The following is a 20,992-nucleotide window of genomic DNA, read 5'->3' on the forward strand; positions in this document are numbered from 1 at the left end:
GGTAGTACTTCTCATTTGTGTCTTTCTCTGTGTAGGTTGTTTTTGTTGTACACATACTGTCGTCCAGTATTTTTACTTATTTAATACTTAGATATTCTAATTAGAATAGAACAAGAATTAATTATGGGACTTAAGAGACACTGGGTTCATCCATACACTTTTGCCCCATAGTTGAATATAGTCAGTAGCTCAGAATTCCCTTGATGTCATGTTTCATATCAAGTGGTTGTGGGGGGACATAACAAATGAGCTTTAAAGACACGTTGCTATGAAGGAGCAAAAATATTGATCAAATTCTCTTCTCATAAAACCCTAATGCTATGGTAAATGTAAACATGCCTGGTAGATTTGTTGGTTTGGAAAGGCAACAATATTTAAATTTAAGTTTCTAATTATGTTCCTTCTATCAGGTTGCCCAGCTGCGTGTGTGTATATAGCATTTTTATTCTTGTATTTCGTATTTTCCCTATTCCTAGTTGGAGCCATGTATATGTAATATGTTTAAGCCAGACTTGGGCAGCAGTAAGCCCACCAGCTGTGGTTGACCTGTAAATTCCATCAGACTCTGCCAGTCATACGGCTACCGACTGTCTACTCTACTCTTAGACACACAGAACAATGTAATCTTGGCATTTCTAAACCATGGCGGCTGTTTACAATATTTGAGCCATCATTTTCTTTATTTGAATACAGCTTATGAAATACATATGTCTTGTGGGCTTTTCTTCAGCATGATGAACAAATACACAGAAAGTAGCTGATATTTGTGTTATGAAATCTAGATCTCTGGGTTAGGCATTTAAATATCAGGAGAGAATTCACGCAATTATGCCCAAGACCTGTATGCTCAGATTTTGAATAGCTACTCTTTAGGTTTTGGATACAAATCTGACTTTCTTAGGGTGGTCTGAATCTGTTGTCTGAGTCAAAGAAACACTACTCCAACTCTTCCGTCCTTTTTCTAAGTGCCCAAAGTATGTGCCACGTAAAATTTCAAAGTATCTTGTATAATTTATTTTGACAAAAAATGTGTTTGTATTTTGGTACGGAGTACAGATCGTTTTGAAAGAACAGTCAACTAGGTCAGACTTGCTACTAAGTAGAGGGATTTTACAATAAGCCACCAGCCTACGGGACTCTCTTTAGACTTTCTAGTAATGGAACTTTGATTGCTCACAATTCCATAACCCTAAATCTGAACATAAAGATCTAACATTAGACCAAGCTATCAAATTGTTCTAGTCCCTAACAGAGCTCTTATCTCGTCTCCCTCAGTTCTGAGAACCCTACACACTCATTTTCAACATGAAATGATTTGCTGTCTTGATAAAGCTTGGCGCATACACCTTTTAGCATTCAGTGGCAGGTCACCATTTGTGTTTAGCAAAGGGGGTATGGGGGGGGGGGGGGTGCTAATGTTTTCAGCCCTGATTGGTGACTGGATAACATTTTGTGAACACAATAAAACATGCTAAAAGGTCTAGCTAACTAGGCTCTGGGAATTATCTCCTCAAGAATCATATATGTCCTTTTGTAACTTACTGTGTTTCATTAAATACATCTACTGTATGGGAGACATAATGATTGTGTAGAGCTGGAGACATAATGATTGTGTAGAGCAGGAGACATCCGTGTATGTTGATTTGGTTGTACAACTTTTCAGTGTTGTTGCTGCCTACTGGGTTCACCAGCTTTCGCCCTGAAGAGCTTTGAAGAGCATTCTGTCTAACGGCAGGATCTGATAGGAGTGTTGCTTACAACCAATGAGATGCTCTGCAACATTGAACACCTATCCCCTCTCTAAAGCAGTTCTAGCAGAAAGCTGCCAAATCTTGTGGGCAGTATCTGAAAAGGGAAATCCCATCAAAATTGTTGTTGAAATATATTCATATATCCTAATAAGTTCTGTAAATTATTTGCTTTTCTGTTTCATTCCGATACAAATACAAGCATTTGGTAAAGTTTTACCAAAACCGTCAGCGTTGGACCCAGAGATTTCAGATGTCATGTATCAATTCAGTTTGAAATGATAGCAGTCTGAGCTCTCGCATCTCCCTCCCTTCTCGGTTTCCTACAATAGAACTAGGCATGCAGCCAGGACTACGGTTAGATTTTTTTACATTGTTGCAACAATGTTATACTTCTCTGCAAAACAGAGATGGAGAGAAAGCATTGATAGACTGACAATATAATCTGCATCAGATGTTTTATCAGAATTTGGTTATGTGAATTTATTAATACACAAAGCCTGCCAATTAGGACTGCTTTATGCCATCATGCTGTATGAGGGTGTCAAATGTGTTCTTTGTGGGGAGAAGAAACATCAGGGCTCTGTTATGGAACTTGATTTAGGTATACTGATAGGACTGTTTTTAATCTGACCAAGGATCTCTTATGATCACCTTGATCATGCATCGTAAGAGGGCCTCCCCCCCTCTTGTATTTGCAGGACACTAGGTGTCCAGGAGCTGCTGTAGAATGTCACCCATCCAAATTCCATTACAAGGACCTCTAATGCAGGGCTCATGGCTTATGGCCTTTATGCCCATTTTCTGTAGTTTTACTAAACCACAGGTTGCCTAATATTGCTGCAGTAAAGTATACAAACTGTAAATGCTGTTTTATTGTATTAACCAGCTCTCATGTAACATTGGCTTCATTTTATGTATATTTAAAGGTGTAGAATAAATGTCCAGTTGTATAGCTGTAGCTCCAACAAAGTTTTCTTTTGTTTTTTGTAATTTTTTTTTTTCCTAAACAAACGTCCATTTCTCACTATGCAGGAAACCCACTCTGTTATCTCCATATACCACATGTTGTCACTCTTTTGTATGCAGCAGTGGGTGGCCAAACCCTGCATTAACGTTACCGCTAAGTGCTTGTGTACATTTTGTTGTTTGCTATATCTTGTACATTTATCGATTTTTCTGTATACTAAATCACCTGAGTTCTTTTATAACTGTTTTTGAAGATGTATAAAGTCTTGAATTGTGTTTGGTGTATGTTGTACAGTGATTTAACAACTTGTTTATTAAATTAATAATTACTCTTGCCACTTGCATTCGTGTTTTTGGGTATTTGTTTAATAAATGTGTTCTTACAGAATAAAATACTGGTTTCCTGAGCTTGCCTAATGTTCTACCTGCCTTGTGTGTGGCCAAGTTGGAAATCCAGGAAGCGCCACCACCCCAGTTGTTCACCTACATTGACTTTTGTGAAAAGTCTCCCCTGTGCTTAGCTACTTAATGTATAACTGATTTGACGCTCATGTTTATTCCAACATCACATTACTTGTACATTGTCTCACACTAGGTGAGACTGGGAACTTGTCCCATACAGTGAATGTTTCATCAGTGCTCCGTTCTCATGCATAAAATGTCAATATTATTAGACTGCCAGTTGTACGTCAGACATTGACATGTGCCTATCACGTCTGAGATTTCTATTTATCAATACATCATCTTGAGCCAGTATCTGCAATGTTCCTGTGTTCCTCCTATCATGACCCATATTACCACACTAATTATCACTGCCTTATTACCAATCATGTCACTGGCAAACCAGACCAAGTCAAGTTACTGTAAATCCCTATTGCTTTCCCTCTTCTTTCCTGCCGGATATTAGTCTAGATTTACATTCTACTAAGTTTCAGACCCAAATGGAAGAACAATGTATTTGGTAAGGACTCCTAACCCTTCAAGTAACGTTAAATGTTTTCAAAATGAGGGGAACTTTTTCTGGACACAACCGGCCCAACTGCTGCGCGAAATCCCACAATAAGATCCTTGAAGCCGCACTGAGCACATTTATGACCGGTTACTGCTGCAGTTAATACATGACATATTCGTACACTTGTGGTGAGAACTAACATACACAAGAGATCAATTTACAATAAAATAGGGGGGGGCGGGGGGTGAGGATCCACCAAGGTTATATGTCAAATCCATTCTTATCTAATGGTGAAGAATTACCTGTTATGAACTTGTGAGCTGTTGTGTCTATCTTCTGCAGATTGAGTTGAAGAGAGACGACACAGTTAATAAACACCCAGTATAAGGCTTTAATCTGGCACAAGATAGACTTTAAAACTCTTTCAAAGTTTCTGAATAGTGATCCTGCAAAGGTTACTCTGACACCAGCTGCATTAGCTAATCCAAGCATTGTACCTATTGTATTATCTGCTTCAGTCTACCTAGTAACATACTCGTATTGCTGCCAAAAACACATTAATTACACCTTGCTAGACAAGTTGCTGGGTGGATGGGCCTATTAGATGGATACTGGTAGACTGACCAGATATAAATACCGTTGACTGATGGCCACACACATACAGTTGGCATCAATCAGCCCTGATTGGTGGTAATTCTTTTGGAATTAAAAAAAAAACCACTGCAAATATCAGGCCTATTTATTGTAAATAATCCCAAATCAGATGAGCTGAAAAAATTACATGTTTAAATATTTGTGTATGATGAAAGTATGCAATATTAAAATTATGTTGTACCCTCAATCACTTCTAAAGGAATTAAATAGAAAAATGGATTAAAAAAAATAAAGCATTTCATAAAAACATGATTTGTCTTCTTAACTTTATAATTTTTGTACACTTAAAGAATAGTTATTATTTAGGATCTTTTTTTGTTTTTGACCTTCTTCTTACTCTGTCAATGTCTGAGTGTCCTCCAGTTGCCCACGCACTCTCGCATATGTCATTTAAAAGGTAATCTTGCTTTCATTTCTGTACAGTTACAGTTAAACCTGTATTTCGGTCCTTCTGTACATACAGAAAATTATTTATCAGCAAAGCAGTTATTTACATTGATAGGACATATCTGACATGGTCAAGCTACAACCTTTGTACAATGTATCTTTTAGATAATGAAATGTTGTTATAAAACTACATATTACTTTGCACATTTGTTTTTCATTTTCAAAGAGAACTCCGCTCAAAATATTTGTTGAAAATTCATAAGCTCCAGTTGATTATTTTCAACTTATACTTCATTTTTCATCTGCCTTCTGGTAGAAAAAAAACAAACAAACAAGTATTGAACGTTTTGCTGAACAATCCGCTTATGACCTGGAGAATTCAACTGACGTGTCAATACATTTTTAAAAGATCATAGCCTGAGCTGCACCTTTGGCCTGTCTTCGGTACCTGCCTCCGGTTTTACGGTTACTTCCACCCTCCGCTACGGTTATCTCTGATAAGATTTCACTACCATAGAGTTAAGTCCTGGGAGCATCCAAGTACGTCCAGTTTGACGGGAAAGGCAGCTGCTATAGGTGAAGACCTCTATCAGTCGGGTTTGAAAAACTTCGTTAAATTGCTGTTCGCCCTAACACCTAATTGGTCCTTGTGTGTATGAGATGGTAGTACTACATAGAAGCTGATCATTTTAGTTTTTGTTTTCAATTGTAAAGTAGCAGAAAAGATAACAAAAATATTTGCAAATTATATTATCAGTTGGACAATATGAATTTAGATTAAAAACACAAAGTACTGAAATGTGCCCTGCCCAGGATAACTGCAGTAGCGGGTTCAGCTTTTGTTCAATAGGCAGGAGCACTCATACCTAATATATATGCAGGTTTCAACTACAATCTTTTTTGCAATTCAAATAGAATCTGTTTCAGTCCATAATCAAATCTTGATATAGTTGTCCTACAATTTGGGAAATATGAAAATAACACACACATAGAATCTAATGGAAGAAAACATTTTTTTTTTTTATTGATTTCACCCTCTGGCCAATGATATCCATCCTAATCCATAGTTATACAAGCACCATCATAAGATGTGTGGGATTATGTATGCAGAGAGGGCTGTTGATTTTGATGCTGTAAACCTAACACCTAAATTCAGGGCCTATGCAACATGAGCGCAAAATCCTTCTGAATCAGGTTAAAATCTACATCTCTCATGTCTCCACTTTCCACTACTGCTCCTCATTCCAACCATTCTACACTACTGGTAGCTGCACAGGAATGGCAGCTGCCAATCCCTGCTTTACTATTGATAATGCTTTGACTTTACAGAAGCCCCCACACACTCTCCTCTACCAGTTACAATTGTTATTCCACTACATTAAGTATCAAATGTTCACCATCCCTCTTCTAGGCTGATTTTGAGCAGGGCCATCTTCTGATAGTTGTCATTGTATGTAAACAAAAAGCATTCTAATGACTGTTAAATATGATGAACGCTAGAATAAAAATAGCACAGGGAAAACTCTACATTCCGGGTGGTTTCATATTGTTATCAAGTTTGCATACAGAAGCCAAGTTGTGACACCCTGTGTGATCTATGAAAACCAAATTAAACACAAAGAACAACATGATCTACAACATAATTATAGGCAGATTTTAATGTTATCCAGCTTTATTTTCCTTGCTGCCCCTTTAGGTATATTTATTCTCTGTGGTGTGTATTGTGACATTTATGAGTTGGGAAAAAAATACGTAAATTAAAGTTGTTTATTTAGATAGAGAGTCTGGTATTTTGTGATGTAAGACGGCCAAGACAAGTATTATTTGTACTCTGTTTATTCCCTCCTGGCAAGCATGTGTAGTGCTATTAATTTAATTATTTGCAATTTCTGTGGAGAGATGTCTTATTAAGCTGGGTACACACTACCGAAATTTCGACCAACTTTTTATGCCGAGCGATTTTACATGCGACCGATGTTCCGATCGCTCGGTCCATGGACTGCATACACACTAGCCTTGTTTAGGACGATAAAGGGAAGAGCGGACGTCCCTTTAGCGACTTTTTACAGCCATGTTGTCGTGAGCAATGACTGTAATTTCGTACTCACTGTTGTGGATCGGTCGGAAGTTTATACACACTACACAGCGGAAACGAGATTGGAACGAAAATACTAAACGGTACGACCAACCAAATGAGGCGATAATCGTCCATTTGGGCAGACTTTCGACCATCGTGTCACTGCACACACTGACCCGACTTTTGAACGAGTGGTTGTATGTCGGCTGATTTAGCCGATTATTGGATGAAAACCATGTAGTGTGTACCCAGCTTAAGTGCATATATTATACTGAGTGTCCCTGCAGTTGTCCGGCCTGCCCCACCCGTTACACATTTTAGAGAGAGTTGTACAAGGACTAGTGGCAGATTACTGTAGCTATTATATTGGATATTGTAGAAACAAGAATATAGAGCAACTCATGGGGGGCAGGGGCAAATAAAATGTATTTAAATGAATTAGTTGATATATATACAATGGTAGTAAAAAGGTGAATAGATATAAAAATGTGCATTTATTAAAACCTAGAGATTAAAATGTAAATATATATTAAAAATAATAGTGTATGAAAATATAATGATCAGTGATCAAATATAAAATATTTTGATATAAATATTTCAACATTTTTTTAAATTTATACTAGAATTAATACAAAAAAATAAAGTTGTGTAGTCTAATAGGCAGGCTGGGCACTTTATTTTAATCTAAAAAAACATATATCAAACTTAGCTATAAGTAATTATTGGGAGCATGGGATATGACCAATGCGCCTTATATACCTAGAGTTAGTTGTGTGATTTGCCAGAATAGTGGAAAGCTCCACAATTCTCAATAATTGATTAAATGTAAACTATCATTCCCTTGTATTGGAACGCATACAGTTCAGTCTATTTCCTGACTATGGTAGGCCTAGGATGCCAAATATAAACAAAACATGTTTCGTTTGTCAATTCTGATGGAGTTTCTCAGGGGTAACTGGCTGGTATCCGTGCTTACCATTTATAGTATAGCATTAATTGCCCATTAGTACTACCTGCAAATAAAAATAAAATGAAGATAAATTAGGGTGGACTGTTCTTTTACAAAGAACACAGACTTTCAGAATACAGTCATTATTCTCATTTAAAATAGCTGAGTAAAAACTACAATTTAAGAGAACAAATTATTTAATAAAATAAACCTGTAATGTAGAACATTGATATTAAAAGTACACATAATATTGTATCTGTCATTAACGTCAAATAAAATTATTATATTTATTATTTTGATATTTTTTTTACAACCTTTGGTCTCGGCAAAAAACGTTACTTCAGAGACATTATACAAACAGTAAAGAATCTCGCTGAGATTACATGGCAGGCACGATACATGTTTATCATGCGTTAGACACACGGCTGGTTGTGCTCACATAAGGTATTTCTACAAACAAAAACAAAATTACTTCAAAACCACATTGAATTTATTCTAAAGCGTAAGTATTTCTGGTTTGATGGTGATTTCCTGAACCAAATAGGTACAGCTATGGGAACTAAATTCACCCCAAGATAAGCAAACTTCATGTCTAGATGGGAGAATGATGTCCTATGGTACAATTCATTCCATGCAGATCTAGTGTGAGGCAGAAGTGCTATATATGTATATGTATATATATATATATATATATATATATATATATACACACACACACATATACACACACACAGTATCACAGGCTCACTTAAAAAATGCTAAATGTATTAACAATATACCATTGCACGTACCTTCAGATCAAGGTTGTCTGTGTAATATGCGACGTCCTGTGCAATGAAGCTTGGTTTTCTTTGTTTTTTTTTGTAAAGTCTGTACTACATGATGGTGGTTTTACACTACAAGCCATGGCAGGTTAATTTGCTGCTATTAAATTTCCCTTAGTCTCTCTCTCTTTGTATGTTAGGAAATTTAGACTGTAAGCTCCAATGGGGCAGGAACTGATGTGAGTTCTCAGTCGCGCTATATAAATAGAGGATGATGATTATGGCACTTGTAGATCTCCCAGCAAGCCCAGTAGTGCCACATATGGTGATGCTTTTTTGTTTATTTAAAAAGATTGCTACCCCCACATCCACCATCCATGGGTGTTGGGAGGATCTCCAGTGCTTTAGACAGAGAAGAAAAAGAAGTTGATTATAGGTGCACTGAAGCTTCCCATTCCCATTTGAATATTAATTAAAATGTAACTTTTATTGTTATATATTAAAATAAGCGAAATATAATAAAATATACTAAAAACAAGGGCTGTCTGCACATATAACCTCCATAATATGTGGACTTATGCTATAGGTAGATTCCTAGTATCACCACTAGCTGCAGTTATGTATTGCTAGGTGACGCTGTATATATCAAAACACAGTGTATCCTCCCCACGTTAAGCTAATTCCATATTAGGATATGCTGATTGGTTAACAAATCTTCACTGTAATGAAGCTGCTATTACATAGGTCATAGGTTATGCTATGATGTCTCCTTACAGAACGGGGATAGTATCACCACTAGCTGCAGTTGTATATTACTAGGTGATTGTGTGTATCATAACACGAAGTATCCTCCCCACATTAAGCTGGTTCCATAATAGGATTTGCTAGTTAATTAACAGATTTTCACTGTAGCGAGACCACTATCACATTAGCTCATAAATTCAGGCTGTAGTGTCTCCTTGCAAAACGGGGAGTGTATTGCTATCTACCTAAATAATATCTCCGAACTGATTCTGGTTTTATCGGAGTATTATATTATACAAGCTGCCAGTTTGAGAGGTATAGTTTGTGCAGACAGCGAGGACGCCGACGCGCGTTTCGCTTAGGTCTGCTTCTTCCAAGGCAAACTATATAACAATAAAAGTTACATTTTCATTAATATTCAAATGGGAATTGGAAGCTTCAGTGCACCTATAATCAACCTTTTTTTCTTCTCTGTCTAATGTTATATAAGTTAACGTGGCACCCCATATAGATATAATTTTGATAGATAGAACTAATGGGCAGTAAGCTTCCAAACATATGAATTAGTGCGACAGCAATTTCCATTTCCAAAAGGATCTCCAGTGCTATCAGCATGGGGCTGTTTTTTTTCCAAAGGGGGGGCCCAATTCCACTAGAGAATTCAGCCCCATTCTGGACAGGCTGTTACAGGGGAACCCATACTGTACTCTGCCTGTGCTTGTCTGTCCTTGCCCTCCATCATTTCTCATTTATAAGCGTAAGGTGTCGATAAAATGAGATTAATCTGCATCATTGGTGCACATGTGCCATACAGAGAGGCTTATTATAAGCAAACCGCAAAAAAGGACTGGCATCCAACTCTATATGCGCCCAAAAGTGAGTATTCTCTCCTGGGTATAATGTGTGTAGTCTGTGTTGTTGAGAACAGTGTGTGTAATCTCTGCTGCGCACAATGGGCCTGATTCATTAAGGAAAGGAAAGCAAAAAAAAAATGAGTAACTTTGCACCTTGGCAAAACCAAGTTGCATTGAAGGGGGATGCAAATTTAAAATGTGATTATAGATTTGTAGTTGTGGTAGGGCATGTTCTAGATCAACTTTACATTTCAGTGTACAAACAAAGCTATCAAGTATTTGTGTGCTACATAAAAAAGCAGCCAGTATTTTCCTTACTTGCAAAATAATAAACTAATTTGCACCCCTTGCACTGTAACATGGTTTTGCCCAGGAGAAAGCTTACTCATTTTTTTGCCTTACTTTCCATAATGAATCAGGCCCAATGTACAGTATGTGGTCACTGCCTGTATAGTAAAAATGTTGATGTTTAAAAGTATAATATAAAAATATATGCTGCACACACAGGAGAGCCAGTGTGCCTTCCCAAGAACCCCCTCTAATGAGCCCAAGGTAACACAGTCCGACACTGCTTGTATGGCCATTGGGGACTAGACTGTAGATTCACTGGTCCAGAGACTGATATTAGAAGTTGTAATATACACTTGAATTCAGTAACAGTGTTCTGGTAGAAGGGTTAATCTCTGCCTCCTCTGGGTACAGCTGTGTTCCTTCTATTGCAGCAGACGCTTTTTCCATTTATTTACAGATCGGATCCAAAGTTTGGACTGATCCGTCTCTCCTGGCAAGGTCACAGATGCATTTTTTGGCCAGAGCTGACAGCGAAATATTTTATCCATTTTTATTTAAATGAGGTAACTGGAAAGCAGTGGGAATGTAAATAAAGAGAGATCTGCATGGTGTGATAGGGATAAGTGTGCCAATTTTACACCTACAATTTCATTGCTGTCATTGAAACGAGCCAAACATTCATAGTGTTATCCATTATAATGTGATAATGCACAGTCATGCGGATCTGCACAACATTGGGGGGATATGACTCCGGAGCAAAATAAATGGATGAACGATGGAACTCATAACAGAGAAAAGGACTTAAAAGGCATTTATTCCAACACGTACTTAGTATATAGCAATTTGTGCACAAATGTATCCAAGTATATTTATTAAAGTTAATATATAACTATTTCATAAATACATTTGAATACATTTTTACACAACTAGCGGTTTTGCAGGGATTGTAATGGGCATTTAAGTCCTTTTCTCTGTTATTTGATTATATATTGTTGTACTTAAGACTTCAATGTCACAGATCAAGTGATTTACCTCCACAACATCAAAAGGGGACATATACTGCAGCTACATATATTGAGATGGATGAACTAGTCTTTGGCATCTGCAATGTCTGTATGCAGCATATAGTCATAAATAATAAGAAATAATGTTAAATAGCAAGTAGAAGACAAATAAATAAATAAATACAGGTATTATAATAAAACACACTGATAGATATTGATATTATTCACATTTTTCTATCTAATAGGTATTTAAAGTAATGTTCTGCCTTATGTATAAAACACACCTCTCTAATGCTGCTCGGCTGACGGACAGGAAGTGTGAGGATACCGATACTGACTTGATAGAATGAAACAAATGAAAAATATTCTCTTTCGTCGGTTGGATTAAAAATTAATATATATACTTTTTCAATTAGAAATATATTCTATAATAGAAGATTCTGTACAACAACATTTTTAAAGCAATAATATCACAAAAAAACTAAGGAATTATAGATTTGGAGAAATGTAAAAGTAAATTACAAGTAGTAAAACTAAAACAATTCAAGCATTTCGCACTGGTGGAATAAACACACCAAGAGGTATAATAAAACTAACTACACCTCTAACAACAGGGTGCAGAAGAGGAAACAAAAAAATGGTGGGTGCTAAATCTTTTGATTAGACTTTTAATAAATATGCAAACTACAGTAATTATCCTTTATTATTGTTATCCTATAATTATAAAGTGCTAACATATTACACAGCCCTGTACACTAAGGGTGATCATAATTAATAACAAACAAATTATGTGCAATGTCAGGGAACAGAGGGTATATTTGACCCTGCCCTAATGAGATTGCAACATAAGAAGTAGGGGGAACATATAATATATAATGGTAATGGAATAAGGATTGTAGATGTTGTGGAGAGTGTGTGACTACTGTAAGGCAGAAGCATTATCAGCACCTATATTAAAGCTGACGATGGCGAATGGCATTTTTGTGTAGCTAGTAGTGGTGTGTTATGGTTGGCACGAGGAAAGTCAGTGGAAGGTGGCGACGTGAAAGATGAACTAGTCTTTGTAGCAACAAGTCATCTGCTGTTGACTGTCCGTCGCCATTTACATTAACCGAACATTTTTCCTCTTCTAGTTCTGGGCAGCACGGTGGCTCAGTGGTTAGCAATTCTGCCTCACAGCACTGGAGTTATGAGTTCGATTCCGAACCATGGCCTTAACTGTGTGCAGTTTGTATGTTCTCCCGTGTTTGCGTGGGTTTCCTCCGCGTGCTCCGAATTCCTCCTACACTCCAAAAATATACTGGTAGGTTAATTGGCTGCTATTAAATTACCCTTAGTCTCTCTCAGTGTGTGTATGTTAGGGGCTTTAGACTGTAAGCTCCAATGGGACAGTGACTGATGTGAGTGAGTTCTCTGCACAGCGCTGCGGAATCAGTGGCGCTATATAAATAGATGATGATTATGGAGAAAGTTTTCTCTTTTGTGCTGCATGTGTTCTCTTGTGTTTATCTGCCACCTTAGAGGAACTGTGCCACTGGTGTTTTTCTTTGGAATAATGCTCTCTGCTGGGCACATAACCAGGAGACTTGTTCTCCGTGTTCTCAGGAATTGTTCCAGTAGCTGCTGCCTTCCGAGGAGGCCACGGAGACCTCCGCAGCAGGAACAGAGATGGCAACGGCAACAACAGTAACTGGGTCTAGCACCCGAAGTGAGATAGTTTGCCAGTAAAAACAACCACCGTCATGTTTGTTAATCCTCGAATGAGTTATCAAACTAACAGAGAATTTGGTCTTGCAAACTATATATAATAATAAAAACTCAATTTTATTTTTAGAGATTATGTCTAAAAAGTGTTCAATCTAAACACATGCTATAAAAATATATAATACATATTAAATACATATACACTAAAAGATCATCTAACCACAAGCAGAACAATGAAGAATATAGAAATAAATGTTCAACGTACAAATAAACATGTTAACAGCAAAGCAGGATTAGAAATAGCCAAAATGTGCTCTAGGAACTCCACTGAATTTAGGAATTAGGGAGAATTTCCCCACACGATGTTACTCCACGTAATAATGTGTCCCATGCATGTCTCTACATTGTTGCCACCAAATTCCCAGTGCTGCGTGTATCTCTTTGAGTTATTGTACAAGTGATTTGGCAATTGTTTCTAGCAACAGCAGGTGAATTTGGCTTATTATCACTAATTTAGTGCTGGAGCATTTATTTCTTCCTTCTTTTTTTCATAAGAAGTAACTGGGACAATCGGGTTAGACAGAGACTGGAGGAACATGAGTCATAGGCTAGAGGACCCTACCCATGAAAGCTTGCATTTTAAGAGAGAGGAAATGAGACACAACAGCAGAAAATGGGACAATAGGCTTAGTGGGGTCCACTATGGTGAAGAGCTCTGAAAAATGTTGAGGCTAAATGATGTTAGGTAGAGGTAGTGCACAAGGCTGGATGGTGGTGAGTCTCGGATGGTGGAGAGACCTTCAGGGTGTAAAGTAGAGGTAGTGCACAAGGCTGGATGGTGGTGAGGCTCAGATGGTGGAGAGTTCTAGATGGTGTAAGGTAAGGGTAGTGCACAAGGCTGGATGGTGGTGAGGCTCAGTTGGTGTAGAGTCCTAGATGGTGTAAGGTAGAGGTAGTGCAGAAGGCTGGATAGTGGTGAGTCTCAGTTGGTGTAGAGTCCTAGATGGTGTAAGGTAGAGGTAGTGCACAAGTCTGGATGGTGGTGAGTCTAAGTTGGTGTAGAGTCCTAGATGGTGTAAGGTAGAGGTAGTGCACAAGGCTGGATGGTGGTGAGTCTCAGTTGGTGTAGAGGCCAAGATGATGTTAGGTAGAGGTAGTGCACAAGGCTGGATGGTGGTGAAGCTCAGTTGGTGTAGAGGCCAAGATGATGTTAGGTAGAGGTAGTGCACAAGGCTGGATGGTGGTGAAGCTCAGTTGGTGTAGAGTCCTAGATAGTGTAAGCTAGAGGTAGTGCACAAGGCTGGATGGTGGTGAGGCTAGATTATACAGGGAACTAAATAGGACAGAGGCCAAGGTGGTGCAGAGGCTCAGATAGTGTCTGAGCCAAGGTGTCCTTCAAGCACAGGCCTGCAACACAGGTAGATAGATGAAGCAGGGGGCATTAGGGTCCAGAGAATGTTCCAAGCCCAAGTAAGGCAGCCAGACTTCAGATGATGTGATGGCTTAGGCTACAACTGAGGCCTTAATTTGTCCGGTTCCAAGATGGAAGGCAGCCCATCTGCTTGTGTCCAGGAAGGAACTAAAGAGACTGAAGACAGTCCCAGGTCTCAAGTGGAGCTGCATGGGTTAGGGCTCACTTGTGAGTATAAATACAACAGACCATAGCAAATAGGTGATGTTCCTCCTATATTACATTTAGGTTAAGATCTTTAATGTATTGTGGAGATATTGTCCTTTTGTTCCTTATATATGCTTCAATACATTCATGCAGCAAGAACTATGCTCATCCTTTGCCCTAAGACACAATTTAGTCCACTGCACCACTCCCAAATCAGGAAGTGGCTTCAATGTATAGAAACTAATAATATTTACATTGGTTGCTATAACAATGCAATTTCACATGGAAGGCCAGATGAACGCACCAGCCTTGATTTCTTGTTTGCAATTGGTAACAGTGTATTTAATGCGTGCATGTGCATACATGTGTATATTTTATTCACATGGTTAATGATGTGTATGTGACCTACATGGTCGAGTGTCCAGCATGCTCCCTCCGACCTCTTCCCTGCAGGCTTAGCACCCGGCTTTGGTGTCCCCTCTCCCTGGCGCTGCCTGATCTCCTATAACAATGGGCAAGCAGGGAACTTGTACTTGTGGCCATGTACCCATCAACTTCACACGCCTGCAAATTTTGAAACTGTCAGAGCCTGTTTAACCACAGCTCTGTGCCCAGTTCAGTGCCAGAGAATTAGGCTCACTTTGTACCTGTGTCCCGGTGGTCCCTGTGACTCCTTTCAGCTGAGCCTTGTGTACCAGACACAGACTGGTGATATTTCTCTTGAGCTTCTGATTGAGTACTGCCACTTGTTTCCTGCTTGTTCCTAACCCAGCTTGTCCTGACGTTTCTTCTGTTTTCCACTTTGACACTTTTTAATCTGACTATGTACCAGGCCCGACTAGTTGACCCATCTCCTTCTCACCGTTCTAGCACCAGCATGACACGCCAGGGGTCAGAGCAGAGGGCTGTGACCTGCAGACCCAGTAGCGGCGAAGCCCATACCTCCATGCTGATCCTGATGATCCTCCATCCTGATGAATATTGGGGGTCCGCTAGGCTCCATTCCTCTGTTTCTGCAGATGTAAAACTTTGCTGGCAATAAGGAATCCACTACTTTGGACATTATCGTGACAGTGTAAATTTTGTTGCTTTGCACAGACCACTTGACAGCTACACCTGTAGGTTAATCACAAAGGGGGTTTTCTATTGTAGGGCATATAGTTCACTTTCTTGGGTCTAGCTGTGGAAAGTGCACTCAGGCCTAAACCATTTGTATTCATTTCTCCCTCTGCATTCTTTTGTAACCCCATTCCTTAATACAACAGCATTCCATGAATTGAATAGTAATTATGTGCTGCATTTTGCTTTTCTTTCCCTTCTGAATTACAAATATGTTAAACCCATTTGTCTTTGAAGAACGTGCTCAAGGTCTCTCCTTCCACAAGTGTTTAAAGAATTTGACCACATCGATTTAAATTTTCATTCCAGAAGTCTCCTCCCTAAATTGGTTGTGCTGCATATTTTGCATTTAAGGAGAATCATGCTGTAAGTAAAGCAGTCCCTCAGAGAGAATCCTCTCTAACCAGTGAAGGTAAATCCTGCCAGATATAGTCTATGTAGGGTCATACCATTTGCTGACACGTGTGGGTGAGTCATCTCTGCAGTTCATGCCTCTCTGTTCTCTCTATTACTGTATTTCTCTTGTTTCACAAGGTTTGCCAGGAAAACAATAAAATGTATAAATAATTACCATGTTAGGAGGCCAGAGGCTGATATTTCCATGCCCTGGTTTGTAATCAGACACATTCTCTGCAACTAGAATGGTTAAAGCCATGTTCAACCTACTGTAGGCCTCTTCTGAAAAATTTACATACAGGCTCTAGGATCGTGATTCACAAACATCTCTGTGGAGAACGGCTTATCCCCATTTTTACTAAATACTGAAAACATAAGGCATGATATTTTATCTGGGTTGCCACTATAATACTGGGAGGCAGGTAGTGTCTAAGCAGAAGGTCAACTATACTAATGGGACATCCCCCCTTTCCCATTCAGTAAGACCATTTTAATTAGAAAGGGCCTCCAGAGTGCTGGACACGACAGCCAATGGTCCAGAAAATATGGGAGCTTTTGACCTGAAACTGAACCCGTTGAATTACTAAACTGTGGATTTGAAAAAGTGGAGATGTTGCCTATAGCAACCAATCAGATTCTAGTTATCATTTATTTAGTACATACTACAAAATGACAGCTAGAATCTGATTGGTTGCTATAGGCAACATCTCCACTTTTTCAAACCCACAGTTTAGTAAATATACCCCCTGGTCTCCACCAATGTCAAAGATTTCAAATATAAACAGTCCTGTTTCTTTTGGACAGTTTTTCCCCAACAGATTGATAACTGTCAATCAGCCATATAATTACTCCAATGGTATTTGCTGCTGGGTAGGATTTGTTTCATTACCATGTTTTTTTTTTGTGGTTGACAGGCCCACTTAAATGTGAATAAGATTTTGTATAATTATCAAGAATATTAAGTGTATTAGTGGCACTGTTGCTATTGCTGCCTATAGAGCACTTTTAAACCTACCTCTGGTAAAGAAGGGATACATTCATTTATTAATAAAGTGTTATCTGTACTTATTGTGCTATGCCCATTTAAAGAAAAGAACATTGGGAAATACTCCATAAAACTGAGCTATGCTTTTCCTTGTTGCTAAGGCTTTTCATACATCCGAATGACAGTGAAAATAAAAAGAAAAATGTTGAAAGTCTGGCTAGAATAACGTATAAACATATCTGTATTTTCTTGGGACTGCATCTGGGTTGTGTTTGCTGCATTCTTGTTGTAATGTTGATTCACAGCACTGCTCAGTTTCCGTAGTGTGGTGCAGACACAATAAATATATGGCAATATATCATCTTTAGAGAAGGAGCGGGGAATTCCAATAGCTGCTATTAGAGTATTTCTTTACCCTTTTATTATTACACTGATAGAATACTTCATTGTCTGTGTTATACTATATTTTTTTCCTATTATTATCTTGTGAAACCTGGGAGGGGAGAGGTTGCAAAGACATTATTAACACTTCCTTGTTCAATAGTACTGTACATACAAATCTTCTTGTGCTGGCCACTCACATAGCAATAACAATGATGGTATTTGGTGGTACAAATTAGAACACTGTTTATACTAAAAAAAAAGTGCGAGATTTGGGCTGGAGTCCTGTGTGTTCCCTTACAGTAAGCTTCCAAGTCACGAGTGCGCAGAGGGCAGTTTGTGACAGATAAAGGTGGTCAGGAGCAGTTTCCTGACAAAATAGAGGTGAAATATTGTATGACTGTTGGAATATATGATAAGATATTAAATCAGGGAGTAGCCAGAGGGGCCTATCCCTGACAATCATGCATAAAAGGGATGGAACTCAGATTTTCGATCTGTTCTAATGACTATGTAAATTAAATCTCAAAGTGGCGGTACTAATTAGTATTCACGGCTGTGATAATAGACTGCATCTAAATATACGCTCCAAAGGCATGAGATCTGTAAACCAATCACACATAAATTATACTTGTGAATGAATAGTACAATTTTAAGATCTAACTATATTAATAAAATAACCTTGAATATCAAATAACATATATATGCTTTACAAGCCACTATACCATAGTATAGTACTGTCAGGTCCTGTGCTGGTGCAGTTCCCCACTTGCCCTGCTTTGCACATTTAAAATGCCCTTAAGGCCTCATAGTTACCCTGCAACATTTGAGATCCCACCTCTTCTCTAACATGGCACTGCTGCGAAGGCACAAGATTTTTCGTGCTATTGTCCACGAGGAATCTGGTACACAAACTCCCTACTCTGGGTTGCAGTAGTGCAGTCTCTACACAGTGAGCCACAGGCTCAGTTAACAACCTGACTCTGTGAGCCAGCATTCTGAATGATGTACCTTCATGGCTGCTTTGCCATGCTTTCACCTCTTGCTCTCCGATGACTGTCTTTCATGCTCGTGTCCACTGGCTCTCAGATGGCATTCTTCTCTGGTTCTCAAACCCGGCTCCCATACAACTACCTCTCCAGGTCTGTTCCTGGCTGGGGGGGTAGAGGGGCATTTGCCCCCTGGGCCAGACCCATTGTGGGCTGCCTGGGGCTGAATCACTGGGCCGCCTGAATTTTTTCCCCTTTTAAATGTCCCTAATAGGCTGCTGTGTCGAGTCTTGCTCCCCAGGCTAAAATTTGCCAGCCTTCCTGGGTATTTAAAGGTACAGCACACATTTTTCAATATAAACTGTTCCTGCCATTGGAACCAACCAAACTATTAACCATCATACAAATATCATAAACCCTGACACATCCTTTTAATATTAATAAATCAGAAGGCAAATACTTTTTAAACAATTAACATATAAAATGAAGTAAGCAAATAGATATAAACATTAATATTAAGTCTTACGAATCACATCACTTACTTATGGCACCTAAGCATCCAATGGTCTTATCGCATAATGAAGTGGAAATATTTTCAATCTTTGTATTATTAAATCTTTCATTGTTATTCCAGAAATAGCTCGGGGTCAAATGTTTCTTCAAATTTCTTTAGAACTTTAAATTTAGTAAGAACCACATATAGCCGGATGATATATATTTATAACTTTTTATACAATGTGATTCACTATTGAACTTTGAAATAAATAAGAGTGAATCACCCATATTTAATCTCTTGTTTTTAATGATTTGACTAGAATTATAAATGAAGGACTGGCCTCTCTTTAGATCCTTAATTTCATTGAGTGGCCCTATAAGATGATGTGCTACCGGCTATGGAAGAGAGGGTGAGATCCTGAAAAATAATACTTGAAGGGTGAGAGAGAAATGTGAATTTTAAATAAAAAATGTTGGAAGTACTCAATGAATTGGTGAATAGAATCATTATTCCCTTTCCCTATAAATAAAAAGCATCTATATAACTTTCATAGAAGACCAGGTTTCCACCCATAAGAGCTCCCCCCCCACATAGGTCATCATCATCATCAGCTATTTATATAGCACCACTAATTCCGCAGCGCTGTACAGAGAACTCACTCACATCAGTCCCTGCCCCATTGGAGCTTACAGTCTAAATTTCCTAACAGACACACATACAGAGAGAGAGGCTAGGGTCAATTTGTTAGCAGCCAATTAACCTACTAGTATGTTTGTGAAGTGTTGGTATTTGGAGTGATCTGAGAGAGGGAAGTGGAGATAACCAGGTACAGGGGCTTCAGGTGAGGCAGTGTCTGATTGTATTGTCTGATTGATTAACCATGTTTCTGTTATTCCTGTATGGTTGAAGTTGTTTGAGAGGAAGAGGTTGGATGGAAGTTAGTTTGTTAAAGACAATGCAATTGTAAAGCGCTACGGAATTTGCTGGCGCTATATAAATAAATTATGATGATGATGTATTACACAGTGCACATTTAAATCTTCAAAGTGATGGGAGACAGGCGATATGTTTGAGGTTTGATGGATGTTTATAGTGTACAGAGTCCGAATGAAGCATATGGGATACTCTAAGCCACACTCGCTCCTCATGTTTCAGCTGTGCCCTCATCCACTTAGAATGTAAGCTCTCTAATGAGCAGGGTCTTTTATACCCTTTGTTTTCATGTCTGCATTTATTTTGTCTGTCTTGTATGTCGCTGTTTTATGTATGTCCTGTTTTCCCTACTGTACAGTGCTGTGGAGCACTGTGGCACCTATGATAAAAATAATAATAATAATAATAATATGGGACAGATGATTAGAGATGGTTGTTAGATTTATAAAATCTTAGTTTGTGCTCAGAGGTTGAGGATATTGCAGTTAGGAATGAAGACAGAAATGGTTTGTGATGAAGAGCTTGCGAACAGTAGCATAAAACCATCACTACTTTGCCGCCACTTATAACCAAACATGCCACATATAAAGACAAGTCTGTGGATTTAAGCGTAAATTGTCTGAAAGTAATGTTGCATAATTTGTGTCAATTGCCAGCAAATGTTAATGCAATTGTGGCATCACATCGAGTGAGTTACAGAGGGTCAAAAGCTGCTGAAACCCGTGCAATAGCGGAGAATGGGATGGCGCCATGTGCCAAAGATATTGCCCATGGCTTATAGTTTCTTTCACTAATAATACAGTGTCACAGCAAATTCATTACAAGTTCATAAAAAGCATTACAGGTAGATGAGTCCACTGATGCTGGTGGTTTTGGTGATTAATATATATATATATATATATATATATATATATATAGACAAAACCAGACATAGATCCTCTGCACTCACCATGCACAGACTGGGGTGCAAGAGGGGGT

Source organism: Mixophyes fleayi, chromosome 9 (genome assembly GCF_038048845.1).
Source record: "Mixophyes fleayi isolate aMixFle1 chromosome 9, aMixFle1.hap1, whole genome shotgun sequence".
NCBI lineage: Eukaryota > Metazoa > Chordata > Amphibia > Anura > Limnodynastidae > Mixophyes > Mixophyes fleayi.